Source organism: Rhinolophus ferrumequinum, chromosome 13, assembly GCF_004115265.2.
Source record: "Rhinolophus ferrumequinum isolate MPI-CBG mRhiFer1 chromosome 13, mRhiFer1_v1.p, whole genome shotgun sequence".
Classification (NCBI taxonomy): Eukaryota; Metazoa; Chordata; class Mammalia; order Chiroptera; family Rhinolophidae; genus Rhinolophus; species Rhinolophus ferrumequinum.
This window is the reverse complement of record NC_046296.1, coordinates 8,786,598-8,810,429: the sequence shown is the minus strand read 5'-3', so window position 1 is coordinate 8,810,429 and position 23,832 is coordinate 8,786,598. Positions and strand designations below refer to the sequence as shown.

Below are 23,832 nucleotides of genomic sequence, written 5' to 3'. Positions count from 1 at the left end.
TTGGGGGCAGGGACAACTTTCCCTTTCTGTATCTTATACATCCCAGTACCCACACTGGGCAAGCAATTGGTGATAGATTTGACCTGCACTTACTGAATTATATTTAAGAAGAATACATTTGGAGAAATGTGTATTTGTTTATAGGTGTAAAGAGGAAAATGTAGAATGCAAGGTTTTATTATGGTCTGATCACCACAAAGTCAACTATGTATTCCATATGGGTAAAATTGGAAGTCAATTGGTAAAAATAGAGTTGTGTTGGGTGTTAGATTATGAATTGTTTGTTTTCCTAATGTGTGAATATTATTAGTGCATTTTGTCAACATAAAAACACACAAATCTATAGAGAATTTTTAAAAAATTTTTATTGGGGAACAGTGTGTTTCTCCAGGGCCCATCATCTCCAAGTCGTTGTCCTTCAATCTAGTTGTGGAGGGAGCAGCTCAGCTCCAAGTGCAGTCGCCGTTTCAATCTTTAGTTGCAGGGGGTGCAGCCCACCATCCATGTGGGAATTGAACCGGCAGCCTTGTTGTTGAGAGCTCGCGCTCTAACCAACTGAGCCATCCGGCTGCCCCTCCAGCCGCTCAGTGGCAGCTTGTTGTCTTCAATCTAGTTATGGAGGGCGCAGCTCACTGCCCATAGCAGCAACCCTGTTGTTCAGAGCTCACGCTCTAACCAACTGAGCCATCTGGCACCTGTAAAGAATTTTTATAAGAGTTTATTTGACCCAAGCTGATGACATGCCAGGAAGCAAGATCTCAAATGTTCTGGAGAATGAGTTTGCAGTTCCCTTTATACATTTGGAATTAAAGAGGGAAAATAATGAAGGTTACACGAACTTGGGAGAAAGCAAGGCAGGGAAATCTCTATGATTGGATTACAGGATCATTGACAAGATGATGTGTTCCCTCAGGATGGTTATCCTTCCAAGGGGTCTGAAAAAGAGGATTCTTCTGGCATTTCAAAGGTGCGTTGACCTATATGCACAAGAACAAAGGACAGGGCTGACTTAAGGCAAAGATTAACCTTTTGACAGGCCTCTGGCATGATTACTCACCGGCCCAGTCAGGAATTTATGATCAGATCAGCCTGTGAGATTACTTTCAGTCAGATTTATTACAGAGCTCCTTTTTCATCCACAATTGTTTATGCCTTTGAAAAGATTTCAAAAACTTCGTGGAGTGCTTTAAGTGTCATCTAAACATTCCACTCTTGGGTGTAAACTCATTAAGTCTTTTTTAGGAAGTAAGAAGGAAGGGGAGTGGGGTAGGCACGATTGACAGTCCTGTAGAGACTTTACTCAAATCATATTTATACAGAAATAGCTGAGCAAAAGGGTTAAAAAAAAGCCCCACGTCCAATTTTTGTTTGCATATGTTATTTCACTGGGGATAGGACAGAAAAAGAAACAGTTTAAAATAACCAAATGAAATCACGTGAGCTGTAAGGATTTATTTTTTTCTCTCAACAAGAATGGGAAATGTAGGTATTCTCCTTGAGTTTCTTGGTGTTTCATGCTCTGAAGCTCCAGCAGTGGGGAGTGCGGCTAGGAGAAGGAGGGGTTCGGTACTCCCGCCAAGCTAGGCAAGAACTGTTCCGGGCACAGGCTTCCTTTGAGTACTTAACCTTTCTTTACATGTGGCCTCACAGCACACCTAACATTAAGAGGAACCTGAGAGGTCATTGGTCCAAGCCCCTCATCAGACACAGGAGGACCAGGCTCAGAGAATGAGGTGTGTACCACGGTCGTGCAGCGACCTTGGGGGGGGGGGTGTTTCTTTGGGGTGGCTGGTTTGAGAGAGCTCCGGAGTGCTCTAGTCTAACACTGTCACTACTTAGCTTGAATATTTAGAACATCCTTCTGGTAAGTGTGTATTGAGCACATATCCTCTGATCACCACAAAATCAACTATGTATTCATATGGGTAAAACTGGAAGGCAACTGGTAAAAATAGAATTGTGTTAGGGTTGTTAGATTATGAACGGTTTGTTTCACTAATCTGTGAATATTGTTAGTGCATTTTGTCAACATAAGTCGACATAGTTTACTTGTGGGCCAGAAAGATGGCAAAATGACAACAATAAACAAACCATGCTCCCTAACCTTAAGGGACTTAGCATTCAGAGGGAGAGATGGGGCAAGTTCACAGGTTACCAGACAGAAAGCAGAAAGGAGGAAGGACTGTAAGAGGTGTGCACAAAGCAGGAAGTAGCCCTCTAGCAAGGCGGGTCAAGAAAGGCTCTGTCGGCATTAAGCTGGGCCTTGAAGGGGTTCCAGACAATGCACATGAGGTCAGAGGCACTGAACCAGTCTCACTGATTTGACTAATACTTACTGATCACCAACTACCACCGCGTGCCAAGCAAGGTTCTAGGAACTTGGGAAGCAAATGTCTGCCTTCATGGAGCTAACATTCAAGTAAGAGTGGGAACAGACACTACACAAAATATATGGGTAAAAGTAGATTAGACAAGCTAGTGAGAATATGAAATTGTGCAGCCACTATGGAAAACAGAATGGCAGTTCCTCAAAATATTAAACATGGATTTATCATTTGATCCAGCAATTCCACTTCTGGGCATATACTTACCCCATCCAGAAATCTGGGGTAAGACTGGTCCAAACAGAGGGATCAGCAAGTGCGAAAGTTCTGAGGCACAAACACAAAGGAGGCCGCTGGGCCAGAGCCATTGCCGTGAGAGTCCATTGGTTTAGCTTTGTGCCTCTTCAGTCAATTCCTACAGTCCTAGGGAAACTGCTTAAGAGTGGAGCCGGGAAAAACCTTTCTCAGCCCTGGGAAAAAATGCACAGCGCATAGGTTTATTTGGGTGATGGGTAGAAGGAACGATTTGGCTTTATTAAGCTTGTAGCGAAGTCATTGTAGACACTAGCAGTTATGCTTCTTTTGGGAACATGACCACTCAGGCCGTAAGAGCTGCATGTGGCCATAACTTCATTTCTCTGGAAAGAAATCTGCTAGGACAGGAACTGAGCATTCTTGCTCCATGACCTCTGGGTGAGCTTGTATTCTATGAGAACATTGGGTTTTGCATTTCTCATAAACTGCTCTCATAGCTCCTGGGTTTAACTGGAGTCATAAACTCTTTTACGACTTTCACCCCCATGGAATCAAGGATAAACGTGAGTAAAGAACTCACCCAAGGTAGAATACCCCAACATTCTGAGATGATTCCTTTTCATAAAACCTGGAGTTTCATGCCAGGGGCAGTACATAAAAATGAAGCCAGACTAGTCAAGTACAAATTATATCATTATAGACAATGATGTGAGATGGAGTCTTTCTTTCAAAATACTTTGATTGGCAGATGCAAAAGATAGTAGATTCTTTTCTTCTTGAGACTCTGCCAGCCTTATAGCTAATGCCCACTGTAGCTGCATTAAAGGCTCTAGACCATCTCGGCCGAGAGCCAGTGATGACTTCAGAGGGAGATTTCTCAACCTGCCAGCCCTGCCATCTTGGCCAGGCCTACATGCCAGCTGCCTGACTCAGTCTGATTTGCAGCTTCCATGGATTGTTAGTCTGTCCTCATGTAGAGGATACAGTAACGTTTTTAGGAAACTAGCTTAAATGTGAATGCTGAGGGATATTGTGGCCTAAGGGTGGTCTCCGGATGGATCTTCTCTAGAATTCTCTGCTAGGGCTCATTGTGTCTAAGCCACAGTGTTCTGGAAAGAGCATGGGAAGGAACAGAAGACAGGAAGCCTGAGGTTTAACCATGGGTTACATCTGTGCTGGTTATCTTTAGTTTGCTTAACCTATCCTGCAGTCACTCCTTACTCTTGTCTAACCTGCTCTGTGCCCAAGGAGGGTGACCGTATGGGTCTCTACAGGATCCCTGGCTTCACTGAGGACAAGGAGGATCTCCAGAAGGGCATACAGGTTGGGTGTTGGTTCCCCTGACTTCGCAGTCTCTACGGGCTGCTGTATCCTCTCGTTGCAGGTCTGTCTCCCCAGGTTCTGGCGATGTGCCTTCCTTTCTCTCTCGCAGGCCCATGTCGTTCTGCACAGCATCACACTGTTCCTTGTGGTTTCCCCAGATCCTGCCCCCACTTCACTGAATTCTGCTGAAATTACCCAGTGAGAGAGTGCCCTCTGTTTCCTGCCAGGACCCTAACTGATACAGACACTAAGGAGCTGGGTGAGCCTGGTCACACCCACATAGGCACTATGGCTGTGGTTTCCTCATCTTTAAAATGCCAGTTCTTACACTCTTATTTCACAGAGTTTCCACAAGGGTTATAATGGATATAAAGCACTAAAAGAACATGTTTTTAAAATAAATATGCTTTCTACGTTTTACAGTTCCAGGAATGCCTAAAAATGGCATGCTATCTTGTACATGTCAAGACGCTGCTAACACTATGCAGGCATTTTGAGTAGGTTTTCTAAAATACACATGGGGGGGGGCCGCTTCCTTTCCAACTTGGGTCTGGCAGGATGGCTCCCACATAGAAGGGTGGTGAGAAGAAGAGCCATTCTGCTACCAATGAGGTAGTGACCAGAGAATACACCATCAACGTTCACAAGCACTCAAAGAGATCCAGAAATTTGCCACGAAGGAGATGGGAATCTCAGATGTGCACATTGACACCAGACTCAACAAAGCTGTCTGGGCCAAAGGAATAAGGAATGTCCCATACGGCATCCAGGTGTGGTTGTCCAGAAAATGCAATACGGAGGAAGATTCACCAAATAAGCTCTAAACATTGGTTACCAATGTACCTGTCACCCTTTCAAAAATCTACAGTTAATGTAGATGAGAACTAACTGCTAATTCTAATTGTTGAATAAAGTTATAAAACTGCAAAAAGAAAAAAAATACACATGGGGGTGTCTTTCAGTCAAGATGGTGGAGTAGATAAACACTGTGCTCACCTCCTCCCAAAACCACATCAAAATTACAACTAAACTATAGAACAACCAACCTTGAGAACCCCCTGAAGACTAGCTGAACAGAACTCCTATAACTAAGGACATAAAGAAGAAGCCATGAACAAAAAGGTAAATAAAAAATAATAAACAACACAAAATTTTTTTAAATAAATAAATAGACAAAAAGAAGAAGCCACAATGAGACTAGTAGGAGGGGCAGAAAAGAGAAATTGGCTGGTCCTATACCCACGTGTGGTGGTTAAGAATCAGGAGGGATATCTTGGCTGTGGAGGTCCCCCTACAGAGCGAGGGATTCCAGCCCCACACCAGGCTTCCCAGCCAGGACCACCAGTGCCAGGAAGAGGAATCCCCACAACAACTGGCTGTGAAAATCAGCAGTGATTCCATCTGGGTGAGACGGAGAGATGTTAGAGTCCCAGGCCGTCAGTCCTCTTAGAAAGTCATTGCATAGACTTATTCTCTGACAGACTCATTTGCTCTGAGCTCTAGAGCTGCGGCATCAATTTGAAAAGTGCCAGGGACATATGGGGAGGAACTGAATTGTCTGGCTTCGGGGCAAGGGCTGGAAGGGCAGCTCTCTCTGGAATCAAAGTGCTGGCAGGCAACACTGTTCCATTGCTGAGCCCTTCCCCAACCCAGCAGGCACAGGGAGGTGCCAGATCTCAGTCTCCATCAAACTTGCCCCACCCTGAGGATTCTTTGAGAATCCAATTCTCGCAGTGTTAGAACCTCTTTCAGGGGCTGTTACTCACAAGTGGCTCAATCAGTCTGGCTGAGGACTTCACTAAAATCTCTGAAAGGTCCACAAACCCCAAACAAGCAGTGGCTGGCTTCACAATGTCTTATACCTCTTGTTAAATGGCCCCCCACCTGGCACTAAAAGCAGCTAGCCTTGGTTCATGGCATAGCCACTCCCAGGCACCTCCAAGCCCAGCACAGGCAGCTACCAAACCAATTGTAGATCACTTTGTAACTCCCACCTGGTGGCCCCAGGCCAAGCACAGGCAGTGGCTTACCTGGGACTGCACTGGAGCCCCTCTCAAGAGGCCCCCAAACCAATACACAAGGTGGTCAGCTTCAGACCACAACATAGCACCGCCCAATTAGCTCCAAAAATGACATACCCAAAGGGTGGACTCATCAGGCACCAGAGCTCCACTACAGAAAATCCCACTCTGTAGGGTCAGCCCACACACAACAGCTCCACTGCCATAGTCATAGCCAGTCCTCACAGCCAGTCAGCCTAAGAGTCAATACCACCTACTGATGTGCCAATAGCAATCAAGGATCAACTACAACAGGAGGGCACACACAACCCACAAAAAGGACACCTCTGGGGCACTGGCTCAGGTGACTAGGGAGACTGTACTGTTGAGTCCCAGAGGACACCTACTACATAAGGTCACCCTGCCAAGACTGAGAGACATAGCAGATCTATCTGATGCATAGAAACAAACACAGGGAGGTAGCAAAAATGAGGAGACAAAGAAATATGTCCCAGAGGAAAGAATAGGACAAAACTCCAAAGAAGTAAATGAAATGGAGGCAAACAATCTACCAGGTACAGAGTTCAAAACACTGGTTATAAGGATGCTCAATGAACTTAGGCAAAGAATAGATGAACTCAGTGACAACTTACACAAAGAGCTGAGTAACAACCAGTCAGAAATGAAGAATACAATAACTGAAATGAAGAATACATTAGATGGGATCAACAGCAGATTAGATGAAGCAGAGGATCAAATCAATGATTTGGAACACAAGGTAGCAGAAAATACCCAATCAGAACAGCAAAAAGAAAAAAATCTGAAAAAAATGAGGATAGTTTAAAGGACCTCTGAAACAACATCAAGCATAACAACATTTACATCATAGTGGTATGAGAAGGAGGGAAAAAAAAGAGCAAGGGATTGAAAACCTATTTGAAAAAATAATGACTCAATACTTCCTTAAGTTGGCAAAGTAAATAGACATACAAACCTAGGAAATGCAGAGAGTCCCAAACAAGATGAACCCAAAGAGGCCCACACCAAGACACATCATAACTAAAATGCCAAAGGCTAAAGACAAAGAGAGAATCCTAAAAACAGCAAGAGAAAGACAACTAGCTACTTAGAAGGAACGCCCATAAGACTGTCAGCTGATTTCTCAACAGAAACTTTGTAGACCAGTAAGGTGTTAATATCCGAAATATTAAGAAACTCATATAACTTAACACCAGAAAAACAATCCGATTGAAAAATGGGTAGAGGACTTGAATAGACATTCCTCCAAAGAGAACATATACATGGTCAATAGATGTATGAAAAGATGCTCAACATCACTAATCATCAGAGAAATGTGAATTAAAACCACAATGAGCTATCAACTCAACACCTGTCAGAATGGCTACCATCAATGAATCAATGAACAACAAGTGCTGGTGAGGATGTGGAGAAAAGGGAACCCTCGTGCACTGATGTTGGGCTTTAAATTTGGTGCAGCCACCATGGAAAACAGTATGTAGTTTCCTCAAAAAATTAAAAATAGAACTACCATTATTACCTAGCAATTCCACTTCTGGGTATTTATCCAAAGAAATTCAAAACATTAATTCAAAAAGATATATGCACCCTACATTCATTGCATTATTTACAATATCAAGATATGGGAGCAACCTAAGTGTCCATCGATATACAAATGGATTAAAAAAAAAGTGGTATATATGTTCAATGAAATATTACTCAGCCATAAAAAAGAATGAAATTTTACCATTTGTGACATGGTTGGACCTAGAGGGTTTTATGTTAGGTGAAATAAGTGAGACAGAGAAAAACAAATACCATGTGATCTCACTTATATGTGGAATCTAAAAAACAAAATAAACAAACAAATAAACTCATGCAGAGAATACACTGAAGATTGCCAGATTGTGGGGGAGGGTTGGGGGGTTAGGTGAAAGAGGTGAAGTGATTAAGAAGTACAAATTGGTAGTTATAAAATAGTCACAGGAATGTAAAGTACAGCATAGGAATATAGTCAATAATGTAGTAACTATGCATGGTGTCAGGTGGGGATCACCTAAGTTATAAAAATGTCCAACCACTATGCTGTACACCGAAAACTAATGTAATTCTGAATGTCAACTGCAACTGAAAAATAAATTAAAAAGTAAAACACACATGGGTTTTTATTGAATACCCAAAAAGCTAACTGGATTTCACTGTGAGAAACATAAACACATTAGGTGGCCAATAATATTTTAATCCTAAAATCCATTCCCAAATCAGGAAGACAGATAAGACAAAAACATTGTCAATATTTTGTAATCATCAGAGTAGTAATGATTATCATTTTAGTAGAAAAAAACATAAACATAAATGTGAACATATTTTTCATTATAGATAAATAAAAATACCTTTGTTATTGCCATTGGCTACCAAGAATCAACCTGTGTAGGACTTGAAAGACTGGTCCTGACTTTAAGTGCAAGTCATGAGAGATTTAAAGAAGACTTAGACTGATTTCATTTATAAGGAACTTTCACTGTTATCTCATATGTAAATAAGGCAGGCCACAATCACCCTCATTTTACAGTTCTGATAAAAGCATTACAGGGATTGAGTGCTTTGCTTAAGGTCACACATACAGGATGTGTCATGACTGGCACTTAAAGTCAGGACCAGTCTCTGTGTTTTGGGGGGACCATGGATGATAACGCTGAGAAGGCAGGGCCATGTCGCAGAGCGGGCCTGTGGCTGGCTTCCAGGGCCGAGTCCTGAAACTGTGGCTGAAAATGGGATGTGTTTGTGCAGGCTTCTGCAGAGGTAGCCACAGAGGTCAAAGGAGTTTGGAGAGAGCTTTGCATGCCTTGGTTGAAGGTTCTGGATTTTATTCTGTGGAAGCCAATGATTTGGGGGGCTGAAAATAGGGAAATAGTTACGGTGTATGGGTTTTTGTTCTTGCTGTTGTTTGGTTTTTATTTTTTAAAGATTCATCCAGCAGTGGTGGGTTAGAATGAGGAGAAACTCAAGTAGGAATATGATTTCAGTCTGTTGTGGTTCAGGCATGAGGTGTATAAGGCCCAAACACAATGATGGAATGGGCAGAAGAAAAGATGAATTGGCAAGAGTTTGTGGCTACGTGTGATGAGAGAAAAAGAACGTATTCACTCTGAAGCAAAGTGAAGAGACTGAGGCCTGAACCCAGGTTAGGTGTAACTAGGTTTATGCACAATACTGGCTTATTTCTATAACTTACTGCTCTTAACAACAGCTTTTGTTACAAACTACCCCATTTTCAGTTTCCAGAGGATCATTTTCTTGAGGGATCAATGTGTCTTCTCAAAAGGGTATTGGTCAATGAACTTCGAGCTCCCTCTTAGACAGAGAAACTGGGCCAGGACACCCTACTAGCTGACAATGACCAAATGTGTAAGGGGAGAAAGTCACAAGTGTTACGGATTCGTCAGGTTTCACTGTTTTAAATTATTGTTATAAGGGCAACATAAAACCACCAAAGAGTGTGGAGAAAACATTTTTCGCTTTGGCAGACAGGTCCCTAAATAATCCTACCGACTGAGGCAGCAAATGCCCAAAAATAAAGTTGGTATTTATTTGTTGAAAGCATACCAAAATCAAGACACTTTGGGATTTTAAAACAATGAGTTCAGAGGCAAGTTATAACAAAGGCAAGCTACAACAAGGGAAGTTTTTAATACCACTTCACTTAGTTCAAGAAATATTAAAACTTTCATTATCTTGAAAAAAATATTAAAACTCATCATCTTGGGGGCCAGCCCGGTGGCTCAGGCGGTTGGAGCTTCATGCTCCTAACGCCGAAAGCTACTGGTTCGATTCCCACATGCATGGGCCAGTGGGCTCTCAACCACAAGGTTGCCGGTTCGACTCCTGCAAGGGATGGTGGGCTGCACCCCCTGCAATTAACAACAGCAACTGGACCTGGAGCTGGACTGCGCCCTCCACAACTAAGATTGAAAAGACAACAACTTGACTTGGAAAAGTCCTGGAAGTACACTCTGTTCCCCCAATAAAGTCCTGTTCCCCTTCCCCAATAAAATCTTTAAAAAAACACACACATACACACAAAAAACTTATCATCTTGAAAAGAAACGAGTTAGTCAGAATACTGCTTAGTGATCTCTGTTTGGTTTTTACTGGGCTTTGGGTCAACAGAGTTTGCTCCTGTCTGTGGGGCTCTGAGTGGTGCTTGTGAGCTGGAAGCAACTCCCCCAGGCCACAAGGGGATATTTTCTAAGTTGTCACCTCTTGAACCCAGAAGTGGGGGCCATGGCAGTGCAAGCTGAAAGCCCTTTCTGACAGGTCTGATAGAACCAGAAGATGAGCATAGCAGGGACAGAGGATTCAATTGAGCATTATCTAGACAGGTTGAAAATGTATGAACCTTAGGACCCAGAAAAAAAAACCCAGAGAAAATCTTGACCATGGCCGCTAGTAGTTACATGCAAGAATGTTCATGGTAGCACTGCCAGCAACAGCAAAAAAACTGCAAAGAGGCCACACATCCATTGAGAGAATGGAGAAGAAATGACCTTGTAGAATATTATGCAGCTACATGCCACAGCTTAGACAAATGCCACAAATATCATGAGTGGTGAGAAAAGCAAATCAAAAAATATGTACTGTATGATTTATTTTATATAAAGTTCAAAAGCATGTAAACCCAGCATATTATTCAGAGATGGGTGTTTTTAGGGTAAAATTATAAAGAAAAGCAAAGGAATGATGAACAAAAAGTAGGAGGGGGCTGAGATTGGGACAGATGCAGCAGGAGGGTTCGATGGTGTGGGTTGTAATATATACCTTAAGCTGGGTTATAGGTAGTTGGGTGTCCATTTTTAAAATATTTTGCTTGGGTGTCTGCTTAGCTCAGTTGGTTAGAGCGTGGTGCTGGAAACACCAAGGTTGCTGGTTCGATCCCCGCATGGGCCACTATGAGTTGCGCCCTCCTTAAAAAAAAAAAAAAAAATGAAAAGAATCATTTAAAATATTTTGCTCATATAATCTATTCTTTGGTATGCATTTAATATTTAATTAGATTTTGAAAAAACTAGAGGGGGCGGACGTCTCCTGCGAAAGGCGATTGATTACAAGGTGTTATCCTCATAATCTTGGAACTTGAAACTCATCATCTTTCTGTTTGCTTAACAGTCAGACAAACAAAATGAAAAGCCCAAGTATATGTAGGAAATACAGATGAAGAAAAATGACCCAAGAGCCCCAAGTTTCTCTGTCTTCTGGATCACTTTTGCCTTTAACATTTCTCTTTTTTTAACATTTCATTTATTCCTGTAGTCAGAAACATTCCTTGAGTACCTCATAGGCTGAGCATGGTTTAGGTTGTGATGCTTGCACAGTGGAGAGCAAGACAGATGTGGTTCCTGCCCTCATGAAGACAGATGATAAAGCAATAAAGATACAGGACAGGTGCTAACGCAGAAGTGCAGACGGCCAAGGGAGTGCAGGGTAGCAGCAGGCAACAGAGCCTTGGGAGAGGCTGTGGAGAGCAAAAGAGCAGCCACTTTCTGCACGCCAGGCCATGTTCTAAGCACTTCACATATTCTGTACACCACATGCTAACGCACTCAATCCTCATAGCAACCCTAATGAGGTAGGTTCTACCACTACCCCCATTTTACAGATGAGGAAACTAAGGCACGGAGGGGTTAAGTGACTAACCCAAGGTCACACAGCTAAGGAAGTGCTGTGCCAGGATTCAAACCCTGGCGCCATACTCTGCTGCCCCTCGTGCTTCCCTGAGCAAGTGACATTCTGGCTGAGACCTGAGAGATGGAGAGCCATCCGGCAGGAACAGAGGAGGGGATGAGAATCCTGGGCATGTACGTATGTATCACTTAAACGCGAAACAGGAACTAAAGTAAATACTGAGCCACAAAAAGTGTGAAAGAACCTTCCAGCGGAGAACAGTTCTCCTTCATTTCTTTTGTTCAGACCCTGGCCTAGAAGAGGCAGTGCAGGGATGAGGTGAGGCCTGGGGGAGGCTCTGTTAGTTTCTCTGGGCGAGACACAGATCTCGGTGGCCAGGTTCCCAGGGTTTCTAAAGGCCCATGGCAACAACTGCCAGGGCTCCTGGGAAAGTCCCCAGGCATCCAAGATCCTGTGGCCTTGGCCATCCCTCAGTCCCCTCTTGGCCTCGTTTCCCAAATGGACCCAACATCAATCAAGGACGAGAACCAAGGGCACGACCTAGCAAACAGCTGGCAAACTAATTTTAAAATCCAATTTAAAGTTGTATATGTGTAAGCCCCAGCGTCTATCTCTAGGGGATTCTATCTTTCAAGTGGAAAATTTTTTAAGTCAAATAAGGTAATCTCTATTTTGATTCCCATCAAGCCTGAGCGCAGGGCCCTGCAGCCTCCAGTAAGTGCTAATCCTCTTTAAGCACAAGCAAGTCGCAGCTTGGGAGTCAGGGCGACTCCAGGGCCCAGAGAGAAAGGTCAGGACTGATATTTATTATGTTAACATGGTTGGTGTGTGTTTGGCTTCGTTTGGCAGAAGAGAAGAAATAGAAGACATGAGTTATGGCTGCTAGAGTGGGGAGGAGCGAGGCTTCTGAGATCTGCTCATATGTTGTCCACCTTCCTAAATCTTGGACTCCCTCTAGCCCCCCTCTAAAAAAAGAAAAAGTTAAAGGACTCAGGAGAAACAAGAATGAGGAGAGAGCAGGTTTCTGGGGCAGGGAGTGGAGCAGAGAAAGCGAGAGGGAAGGCAGAAAGGGGACACAGCCACCAGCACTCCCAACACCTGCTTGCCTAACTCAGGCCACTCTCTTATTGGTGATTGTGCAGCTGCCAGGCCTGGCCTCAGGCGCCAATGGTGAGATAAAGCATCTTGTCCCAGGGCCAGCAGCACAGCCTATCCTGTGAGGATGACAGCATTTTCTTCTCCTAACAAACGCCTTTTGCATTCAGCAACCCAGATTTATTCGTTTGGGCTTTTCTTCTTTCTGAGGCCTTAATTGGATAGATACATCTAGAGAAGGATTTCTCCCTTTTTTTTCCAGGTACTTTCTAAATTTCATTGCTTTTACCTCACATTTTTTGTCTCAAATAAACAAAGTTTAGGGTAACCCTTGGCGACATGAAGGGTCAGGCCTCCGTGGCCACCACCCCAGCCAGAGTTATCATCCACGCAGGTGAAAGTTTTAAGTCACTGGAAGGAGAGAAAAATGCCGAACAGACATCCTGGGGTGAAGAGGAGAGGGTACCGGCCAGGTGGGCCTGGAGTGGAGGAAGCTCTTGAGAGACACACGTTTTATAATTTGCTTGCTGTGGGGGACCCAGCGAGGCACTTCAGGAAGTCGCTCTCAGGAAAGAAGGCAGTTCTATTAGGAGGTGAGCAGAGCAGGAAGCCAAGTCAGAGGAGGGCTTTTCAGACAAAGCATGAACCTACAAATGTATCTTCCCAGGACGCAGGACCACCAGTGTATGCAGCTATGAAGTGATCAGAGTTTCACCAGGCAGCTCATGTTCAAGTCTTATCATTTAAAGTCATTCTCCTACTGAAATAATGGATACCAAGCGCTGAGCACATGGCAGGGCCTGGTATGTGGTAAGTGCTCTCTAAATATAAATATCATGATTATTATTGAGCAGAAAGCTGTCCCCCCCAAATATTTAGCTATTGGTCCACTGCTGTCTTCAAAAGCAACCTGGTCTCTGTCTGATCCCCTTTGATTTTGTTTCCATACTAAACACCTCAGAGCCTTCCAGCATACCTGATATCTACATGGCTTCCAGACACACCACTGTGGTTGCCTTCTATAGACAATTTAAGTTATGAATGGCCCTTTTTAAATATTTCAGGTATCATCTGACCATCCAAGAATACAGTGGAAAAGTACTCTTTGAAGTCTCTCACCTGTTTATACATAAACCATTATGCTAAGCATGTGTGAAATGCTGGAGATACAAAGATAAATAAAACATAATGCCTGCTATTTGCAATAGCCCCAAATGGGGCTATCATCATACTTGAATGGATCAATAAATTGCGGTCCAGTCACACAATGGAATATTATACGGTAATGGAAATGGACTGTGCCTGCATGCAACAATATGGAGGATTCTTACGAATGTGATGGTGATCAAAAGAGCAGACACAAAAGAGTACATACTATTTTGGGTCTATTTTTTGGTTGTTGTTGAAATTTACAAAAACACCTGAAACTAATCTATGCTGCTGAAAGACTGGATAGAGGTTCCTCTGGGGAGGGAGAAAGAGAGTGTAAGAGAGCACAAAGAGGGTTCTGGGGTGCTATAATGCTTGGTTTCTTAATCTGGGTGCTGATTGCATGTTCAGTTTGTGAAAATTCCGTGAGCTATATGTTTACAATATGTGCATTCTTTTTTACTTGGATATTATGTATCAAAAAGAAGTTAAGGGGGAAATATCATGCATAGGATCAAGTTAATTGGAGGAGACAGGCAGGGAGGTAAGTTCAGTTCAGCAAGGTAAACACCGTGACAGAGAAGTAATGTGTGATACAGCGATCTAGACAGAAGGAACAAGTAACCAAGGCTCAGGGATGGAACAGAGTCAGCGAGGTCTCCTGGAGAGACTCTAGAGCTAAACAGGAGGTGAACCTCATCCGCTGACACTGAATACTTGGGAAACAAGGGAAATACTGTTTCAGATACATTTATAGAGAAGTTAAACAAACTCACCTCCAACGGCCTCATTTGTTCCCTGATGAGAGTGGAAGTGAGATGTGAGAAGTGAACATGGTGACAATTTAGAATAACTAGGGAATGAGAGCCAGAGCTAACCAGAAATAAGAAAAAATAAACTGATAGGTGGTATGGAAAGAGCCCTGTGGAGGTATAAACCATGAACTTGAACTGGGGCCCTTCTCATACGCTCCTTTTTCAGGAGCATAAACAGAAAATCCAGAGTTAGGATCTTATTGGGCAGATGTGGCAAAAGCAGAGCAATTGGCACTGGGGAGAGGGTAGCTTCAAAAATCATCCCCCGTGTCCAGCCAGGAGTAGAGAACAATAGTCTGTGACCCCACCCGACCCCGTTTTCTCTCACAGCTCTGATCACACCTCAGACTCACTCTAGGTTCCTCTTCCTCTACCCAACAGTTAAAGTTTAGGTGATCTCTAAAGTCCCACCTTGAAACGGGCCCGCTTTGAACTCTACACAGTTTCCTTAGGATCAGTTTTGACTACCTAACCTGATCTGATGTGTTCCATCTCCAATTCAGAATTCTCTGAGCTCCATACCTATATATCTATTCAACATGACCAAATTCAACATGTTCCTCAACTTAACATGTTCAAAAATTAAATTCATTGTTTTCTTCCCCACCTTTTTCTGGTCTCTAACATTCTCCTTCCGAGTGTTTCCTTGGGCAGCAAAGCCATCCCCTCAGCTGCCCAAGGCAGATGCCTGGGCTCCTCATCCAATCAGGCACCAAGGCTGTCGGTTTCCCTTTTCCCTTCTCTGGGGCAGTCTCTCCACCCCATCCTCACCTCCTAAATTTGATCCCTGCTCTGCTGCAAAACCCTCAGGACCACTTGCCCCAAGTCTAGTCTCACATTTCCCTTGCATCCTCCAGGCTGCTGCCCTGGTGGTCTTCCTAAAACCCAAATGATCGTCACAATGCTTTTATTAATGCAGCTAAAACAAGAGCATCTTGTGTGAGGACAAACCATAATCTCCTATGTACGAGGGATCTCTCTTTTCTCTCTTCTTTATCCCTCCATGTTCCTTGTCTGCTTTAAAAATATTTAAGAAAAGTCTTACATTCACATGGTATAAAAAAATCAAATATTATAGAAAAGCATCAAAAAAAGGAAAATTATTATTTCCTCCCTCCAAACCCCAGTGCTACTCTCCAAAAGTTAGCACCACTTCTTAAGTATCCTTCCTCAAAAAAGTGTGCATAATACTTGTATATCTATTTTTCAATTTAACATAAATGAGATCATATTGCTGTGTACATTGGGTTATTAAAAAAAAATTAGAAGATCTTTCCATGTCCATATATATAGTTCTACCTCATGTTTTAATGATTGCATACTTTTTCATCATATAGGTATATTTAACCGGTCCCCTGCTGATGTATGTCTAAGTGCTTTTTAGTTTTTTTGTTATTACAATGTTGTAGTAAATATTCTTGCACCTGATTTGGGCATAATTTTGCCAGTATGTTCTTTGGGTAAATTTCTAGCTGTCCAGGTGCTGAGTCAAGGAGAACAAGCATTCAAAATGTTGACAGACACTGCTAAATTGCCCTCTAGAAGAGTTGAATCTGTTTACACTTCCAGGAACAGTGTGAGGGAGCCTATTTCCTCACAATCTTGTAAACACTGGCATTACCAAACTTTTGTTTGCCAATCTGATAGATGACAAATGGATTTCTTTGTTTTGTGATGCATTTCTTTAACTATGAGTGAGGTTGAAGACTTTTCACATCTATTAACTATTTGTTTCTTGTAGCCTGCTCATATCCTCTGCCTGTTTGGTGATTAGCTTGAGTCTGGGTGTTTGAACAATTGTCTAGTCTCTCAAGGGAACTTATATATTGATAGAACTCCATGAATATCACCAAGTGTGAGCCTCAACCAATCAAAGAGTGTTGAGTGGCCCTCAAGTTCAAGGGGCCTACTCCTGGGGCTTTCTTTCCATTGGCGTTTGGCCCAACCAGCTGACCACTTCCTATTTCTTATGCAACCATCACCCCGAAAAGAAACCCCATACCCATTAGCTATTCCCTTTTCCTCTCAGCCCCTGGTCACCACTAATTTTTCTATCTCTGTAGGTTCCTTATTTTGGACATTTCATATAAATAGAATCACATGTGATCTTTTGAATGACTTCTTTCACTTACCATAAAGTTTTCGAGGTTTGTCCATGTCATAGTATAATGTAGTACTTCATTCCTTTTTATAGCCAAATAATATTCCATTGTGTGGATATACTACATTTGTTTATCCACTCATCCATCAAGGGATATTTGGTTTGTTTCCACCTTTGGGCTGTTATGAAACAACTGCTATGAACGTTTGTGTCCAAGTTTTTGTGTGAACCTGTTTCAACTCTCTTGAGTATACACCTAGGAGTGGAATTGCTGGGTCACATGGCAACTCTACATTTAACTTTCTGAGAACCTACCAAGCTGTTTTTCACAGCAGCTACACCATTTGACATTCCCACCAGCAGTGTATGTGTGTTCCAATTTCTCCACGTCCTTGTCAACACTTGTTATCGTCCATCTTTTTTATTATAGTCACGCTAGTGGGTGTGATGTGGTATCTCATTCTGGTTTTGATTGCATTTCTTTAGTGACTAATGTTGCTGGGCATCTTTTTCATGTGTTGATTAGACATTTGTATATTTTCTTTGGAGAAATGTCTATTCAAATCCTTTGCCCAAATGAGATTTCTCGTCTTTTCATTGTTGAGTTGTAAGAGTTTTTTATATATTCTGGATACTAGACCTTTGTCAGGTATATGATTTGTAAATATTTTCTCCCATTCTGTGGGTTGTTCTTTCATTTTGTTAATAGTTTCCTTTAGTGCAGAAAAGTTTTTAATTTTCGTGAAGTCCAATGTATCTATTTTTACTTTGGAGTCATATCTATGAAACTATTGTCTAGTTCAAGATCATGAAGATATGCTCCTACGTTTTCTTCTAAAAGTTCTGTAATTTTATCTCTTATGTTTAGATCGTTGATCCATTTTGAATTAATTTTTGTATATGGTGTAAGGTAAGGGCCCAATTTTATTTTTTTGTATGTGGCTATCCAGTTGTCCCAGCATGATTTATCGAAAAGACTATTCTTGCCTCCACTGAATGAATGGTCTTGCCATCTTTGTTAAAACTCAACTGATCATAGACGTATGGGATTATTTCTAGACTCTCAGTCCTATTCTTCCGAACTTTAATGTGATATATATAATATATATATATATATATTTCCCTTTTCCCTTCTCTGGGGCAGTCTCTCCACACCACCCTTATTTACCTCTTAAATTTGAGCCCCGCTCTATTGCAAAAACCTTATGACCAGTCACCCTGAGTGCTGCTGCCCTGGTGTGAGATATATATATATATATAAATATAGGCATACCTATATAATACCTATAGGTATATAGGCATACCTATATACCTACCTATATATAAATATATATATATATATATATATATATATATATATATATATATATGTATACCTATATAAATACAGGTATCCCTTCCTCTCCACAGTTATATCATATATATGAAATAACTGTGGAGAGGAAGGGATACCTGTATTTATTGTTCAGTTCTCAAGGGAAAATCTACAGGGATCCACTTATTAAAAGTTGTCTTTGGTGATTTTGGTTGCTTAGAGTAAGAATAAAAATGGAGTGTTATACAAGAGTCTTCTACCCACTTTCCCTACTCATGTGCTCCCAAGTGTGTCTGAGGGAACTGTTTTTCTTAGTTTTCATTGGGTTGTTTGTCATTCTCTTATCAATTGGTATTCTTTGTGATATGTGTTGCAAATGTTTTCTTTTATTCTCTTTGGATTTTACTTATACAGTAATCTTTCATTTTTATGTAGTTAAGTCTATCAGTCTTTTCCTTTGTGTCTTCTGGATATTCTATCTTGCTTGCAAAAGTCTCCCAAGGGCATAAAAATATTCTCTTATCATTTTTCATTTATCATACTAACAAAAATTTAAAACAGTAATAACACTCAGCATTGGGAAATGATATTCTCATACCCTATGGGTAGGAATGTGAGTTTTCACAGCCATTTGTAAAGTAACATGGCTGTAACTACTAACATGTAAAAATGCACATATCCTTTGTCTCAGCAATCCCACATTGAAACATCTAAACACACACACACACACACACACACACACACACACACAACATTGGTTCACAAAAGTATGTGTACTGAGGAATAGAATGAAGAAATAAAATGGAGTCACTATAGTCAAGCTGATAAATTACTAAAATCAAGAAGGTTGAGGTATGAGAAAATGATTCTATTCTTGTTTTAACTAGCCTGGGAACTTAAAGTTTTGAATTTTCCAGTTCTGTGGCAATGCCTGGGTATACATCAAACCTCCAGATATACTTATTACCCACTGAAGGACTAAGGAAAGAATGTTCACATATCCAGACCACCCGACATCTATCATTGAAACCACTGTTCATCCAGAGGCTAAGAATGCATAACTGACTCTTCTCAAGAATGTACTCTTTACAATAAAAACTCTCAGCTTTTCTTTCTTCTTCAGAACACTCTGGGTATTGCCTAGGTATGTTTCTGGTTTGCAAACCCTAGTCCCTTGAATAAATCTTTACCATGTATTTCTAGTCAAAACCTCCAGACTCTGAGTTCATTCTAAGTACAAAGATGTTAGATTCATCAGCATTGTGTGTAGGGCAAAAATGAGAAACAATCTGAATTTCAACTAGTAAGGCAACAGCTGAATGAATTGTATGGCAGAATTTTACTATTACAAAAAAAAAATGGTTTTGCACAACATTATGAATGTATTTAATGACACAGAACCATGAACTTAAAAATGATCTAAGTGGTAAATTTTGTTGTATTTTACCATAATAAAAAAAATAGAATGATTTATATCTCTACATAGTGTCCTGGAGAAATGGCCATGAAAATTGTTAAAAGAAAAATCCACGTTTCAGGTAAAATATATATGCATGTTCATAGAAAAAAGTATGGCAGAATACAAACCAAATTTCATCATTAATTGCCTCAGGGAGTGTATTGTTTGACTTGTAACAAGGAGCATGTATTCAGAGCTCAGACCCAGGCTCAAAGCCCAGCTCCAGTACTGATGTGATGTGTGACATGGGTGAATTACACGTTAGTTTCCTCATTTGTAAAACAAGAAGAGAAATAGTACCTGCCTCATTAGAATTGTTGTGAGGTGTAATAACAGTGCCTGTCACAATAAATTATATTGACATCATTATATATTATTGTCTCCTTTAGTGTCTTCTTCATTGTACCCTATTCGTTCTTCCATCTCTCATTACTTTATTGGGATTGTCAAAGATTTGATTAAGTTTCAGGAGAGCATAACAGAGAAACAAAAACAAATTACAGGAAGCCTACAATTGAGGGGACTCTCATAGTACTTGTTTCAGATCCCACTAGAGTTAGGTTGCTTCTGAGGCCTCTGAGATGCTTCTGAGGCCTCAAGGACTGGTGCAATTTTAGAGACATCTGGGCTAGATTTCTTTCTTTTGGCCTGTCGTCACATACCATATTCCCCTGAAAATAAGACGTAACCGGAAAATAAGCCCTAGCATGATTTTTCAGGATGACATCCCCTGAACATAAGCCCAAATGCGTCTTTTGGAGCAAAAATTAATATAAGACCCGGTCTTATTTTCGGGGAAACATGGTAGAAGTTACTCTTTTTTTAAACTTTTATTTATTTTAATTGTGTTTTTCTAGGACCCATCAGCTCCAAGTCAAGTAGTTATTTCAATCTAGTTGTGGAGGGCGCAGCTCACAGTGGCCCATGCGGGGATTGAACCGGCAACCTTGTTGTTAAGAGCACCGCGCTATAACCAACAGCCGCCCCCCCCACACACACATAGAAGGTACTCTTAAGACTCATAGCTTAGGAGCTTTCTCCACACCTTCACTATTGCTCTTTGACATAACCTAGTATCATCTTCCTCTTTTCTCCTGCCAAATCAACAGCTACTTGCAGTGCAAATGCGTCCTTTTACTTACTAGAACTCTCTCCTTGATGGCTGACTGATAAGACCTAGAGTTGTTTTATTTGCTGAGTCACAAACACGATTATCCAATTCCAACCTACCTCTTTCATAGGACGACTGCCACAATAATGTTCTTTGGGTTGAGAAATCTGGTACCTTTAGGCAGTGATTAGATTTTTCCTATGTGCTTTGTAACATTTCACATTCAACAAATCTCATTAATGTTAAATATGAAATAAACCAGTAACTTCTCCTGGTTTATTTTACCCTAAAGGCACTAATATAGGGAATCAGAAATCTCATTCAGAACAGGATGGTGATAAGCCCCCCTGTTAGTAAAGAGCTCTCAATTTTATTAATTATAATGCTTGTGACTAAAACAAAGCAGTAGCTCTTTTTATTGATTTTACATGATCCCCAGGGTTTCTCATTTCCCCACTTTCTTCTGCCATCCCTTATATTTATTCATTCTTTCCTCTTGTCTCCTTCCCTTTCTTCCTCTCCTCTCCCTCTCCTCAAATATTATTAAGCACCTTCTGTGTGTCTGGTACTGAGCAACAAAGCTTGAGCAAAACAGGCCACCTTCTCATTGTCATGGAGTTTACAAACATAATGGGAGTTGATACCTCATGACGTAATCACCAAATCTAATTTCAAACAGCACTTATTGCCATATCGCAAAACACAGGACCCTGTGAGAAATCTGTGTTGGTGGAGGCTTCATCCAGGAAGTGACAACAGAGCTGTGGTAGGAAGGATGAGGACTAGTTAGCCAGCCATTTCCCCCCATTTAGAGCTCCACGTGGGCAGAGACCAGGACTGTCACAGCACCAGTCCCTGCTCTGCCTGACTGGAGGGGCTCATAATATTGGTGAGAGGAAGGGACAATGTGAAAAATATAAAAGCAATGAAATAATTTGATACTGATCCATTAATAAATTTGACTGTTACTAATTAAAGAAATCCAAAGCAGAAGACAGAAAGAAGGGGAAAGTGGCACAAATGAGGTTGAAGAATTAGCAGGCAAATCAGTCAGGCCTTTCAGGGTATGTAGGGATTTTAGTCTTTACCCTAACAGCAATTGGCCACTGAAGGGTTATTTATTACAGCTAACATTTTACAAATACCTATTATGTGCTAGATACTGTGCTAAAGATTTTACTTGCATGATTTCATTTAATCCTTGAAGCAATTATACAATACTATTATTATTCCATTTTACAGACTGAGGACACTGAGGTGTAGAACGGTTTGTTTGATCAACACTCTTAGTGGCAGAAGCTGGACTCCAAAACCCCTACGCTTAACCAGGATATCACACATGCTATAAGCAAGAAAGAGAAGAAGGTAAGCAAGTACCAACTGCTGATTCCAATCTCTTTGGCCGGAACAGCCCCAGGTGGAGTCGGTGGCGAGAGCATATCGGGGTTTAATGAGCTAATCACTGAATTTACGTAATCCCCTTGTTCTGACTCCATATTAATCACATAACCTTTTAACTACTATATTTTGGCTTCCCATGTAAATTTTTCTGCTCGTAGATAATGCACTGACCAGCCTACACATGCAATTTGTGCCAGTTGGCAATTTATCATTCATTGAGTTAATAAATTGGCATTTTGCAAAAAAAAAGAAAAAAAAAAGGTGAAATACATTGAAACAAAAAAATTTATGAAAGTCTTAAACAGTTTTCCCTGAAATTAGTTTGAAAAATAAAAGCCAACAAATAAAAATAACATATGTATTCTCTTTTTTTATATTGCCTGCTTTGAGTGACCATGGATATGGTCATGAAGTCTAGAGAAAAGCCCTTTTCTTCACCTTCATTGTCAAAGCCCCTAGCACAGCCCAAGTGCTTCCATTGTTTCCGAACTCCCAGTACCTTTCCTCCCGCATACCGCTGGGAGGATTGTTCTTCAGAATTTACCTAATTCTCTGAGGATAACCAGCAAGAGGCTGCTACTGGGGTCTCTTTCATTCACGTCCCCAGGGTAATGTGCATCCTATCCTAGCAGCAGGCCTTTGCCTAATGACATCATTAAACCCGATGTTAATGCACTCAGGGCCACCACGACAGCAGCCCCTGCTAGACCTGCGCGGAGACCGCAGTCCCTACACGAGAGAAAGTGATACCCGATCTCCTTTCCACTTGTGGGCTCCTTCCTGACGGGGACTCCATGAAACCGGTTCCTGACTCCCTACTCCTTGTTGGCTCAAGTTTTTTCTTTTTCTTCTCTCCCTACAATTCCTTTAATGGGCAAAACTGGGACAAACGTAGGTAGATATTTTAAAGTGAAAGCTTCAGGAAACGGACCATTTCATCTCGTCAGGAGACCTCCTTAGTCATATATAAGGGCTAAATAGAGTCTCTCACCAAGAAAAATATTCAAGTCTCTTGAACAGAAAATTGAAATGACACCTAAACATCGATTGTTTTCCCCTCAAAAACATAGGAAAAGTCAGCAAGTGCAAGGTCAGCCTTGCGAGAGGCTTCCTTTCTTGAATGGAGAAAAGGTCGCAGCTGAAGGGTCAACAAAGGGAAGGGCCTCTTTCAGAAACTTGAGCGCTGGGGGTGCAAGGAGGACAGCAATCGTTTAAATGACAGAACTCTCATTATTCTGCTTTTCCGCCATTTTCACCAGAGGCTTTAACCAAGAAATTACTAACAATTAGGTGGCCCCCCTCAGGATTTCCAGTCGCCAGCAGCGCGCAGAGCGGGTATAAGGCGGTGCGAAGAACAGTACGCTGACCAGCCAAGATGGCCACTTTCACATGGCTAAAGGCCACCGGCTCCCTGTCACCCGGGCATCCAACGGCGGGGCGGCCGGAAAGACCCACGCTAAGAGCCAGAGGACAAAACCTTCACGATTCCCGCTGCCACCGCTGGGGGACGCGACCTCGCGGCCAGATAACCCCGCCAACGGTCGGAAGGGAGGTGCCATGTCACAGCACAGGGGAACAGCCTCATAGCCCTGTCGCTTTTCCTCCCACATCAAACATGGAAGGGTACAAGGACCCCATAGACTCCGGTTTCCACTTACCCCTTGTTATATGAATGCTTACGATAGCTAAATATTCGCTGGAGGGAGGCATTACCTCCGCTCCCTCCCCATGCCTCGCACAGTGGTTTAGCCTGTGCTTCCCTCGGTGCACCGCCCCCTCTTCCC

The 23,832-nt window shown here is 41.9% G+C and overlaps 1 long non-coding RNA gene, 1 other non-coding gene and 1 pseudogene across 2 annotated transcripts; 2 read left to right on the top strand and 1 right to left on the bottom strand.

The window, feature by feature from the left end:
- Nucleotides 1–642: 642 nt before the first annotated feature.
- Nucleotides 643–23,813, bottom strand: LOC117033038 (uncharacterized). Its single transcript, XR_004424829.1, has 3 exons — nucleotides 23,707–23,813; nucleotides 2,592–2,794; nucleotides 643–695 (listed from the first exon to the last, which is right to left on the bottom strand). It is a non-coding gene; the product is annotated as an uncharacterized LOC117033038 (long non-coding RNA).
- LOC117033037 (60S ribosomal protein L31-like) lies at nucleotides 4,452–4,790 on the top strand (annotated as a pseudogene).
- Nucleotides 10,794–10,867, top strand: TRNAS-GGA (transfer RNA serine (anticodon GGA)). Its single transcript has one exon. It is a non-coding gene; the product is annotated as a tRNA-Ser (tRNA).
- Nucleotides 23,814–23,832: the final 19 nt, after the last annotated feature.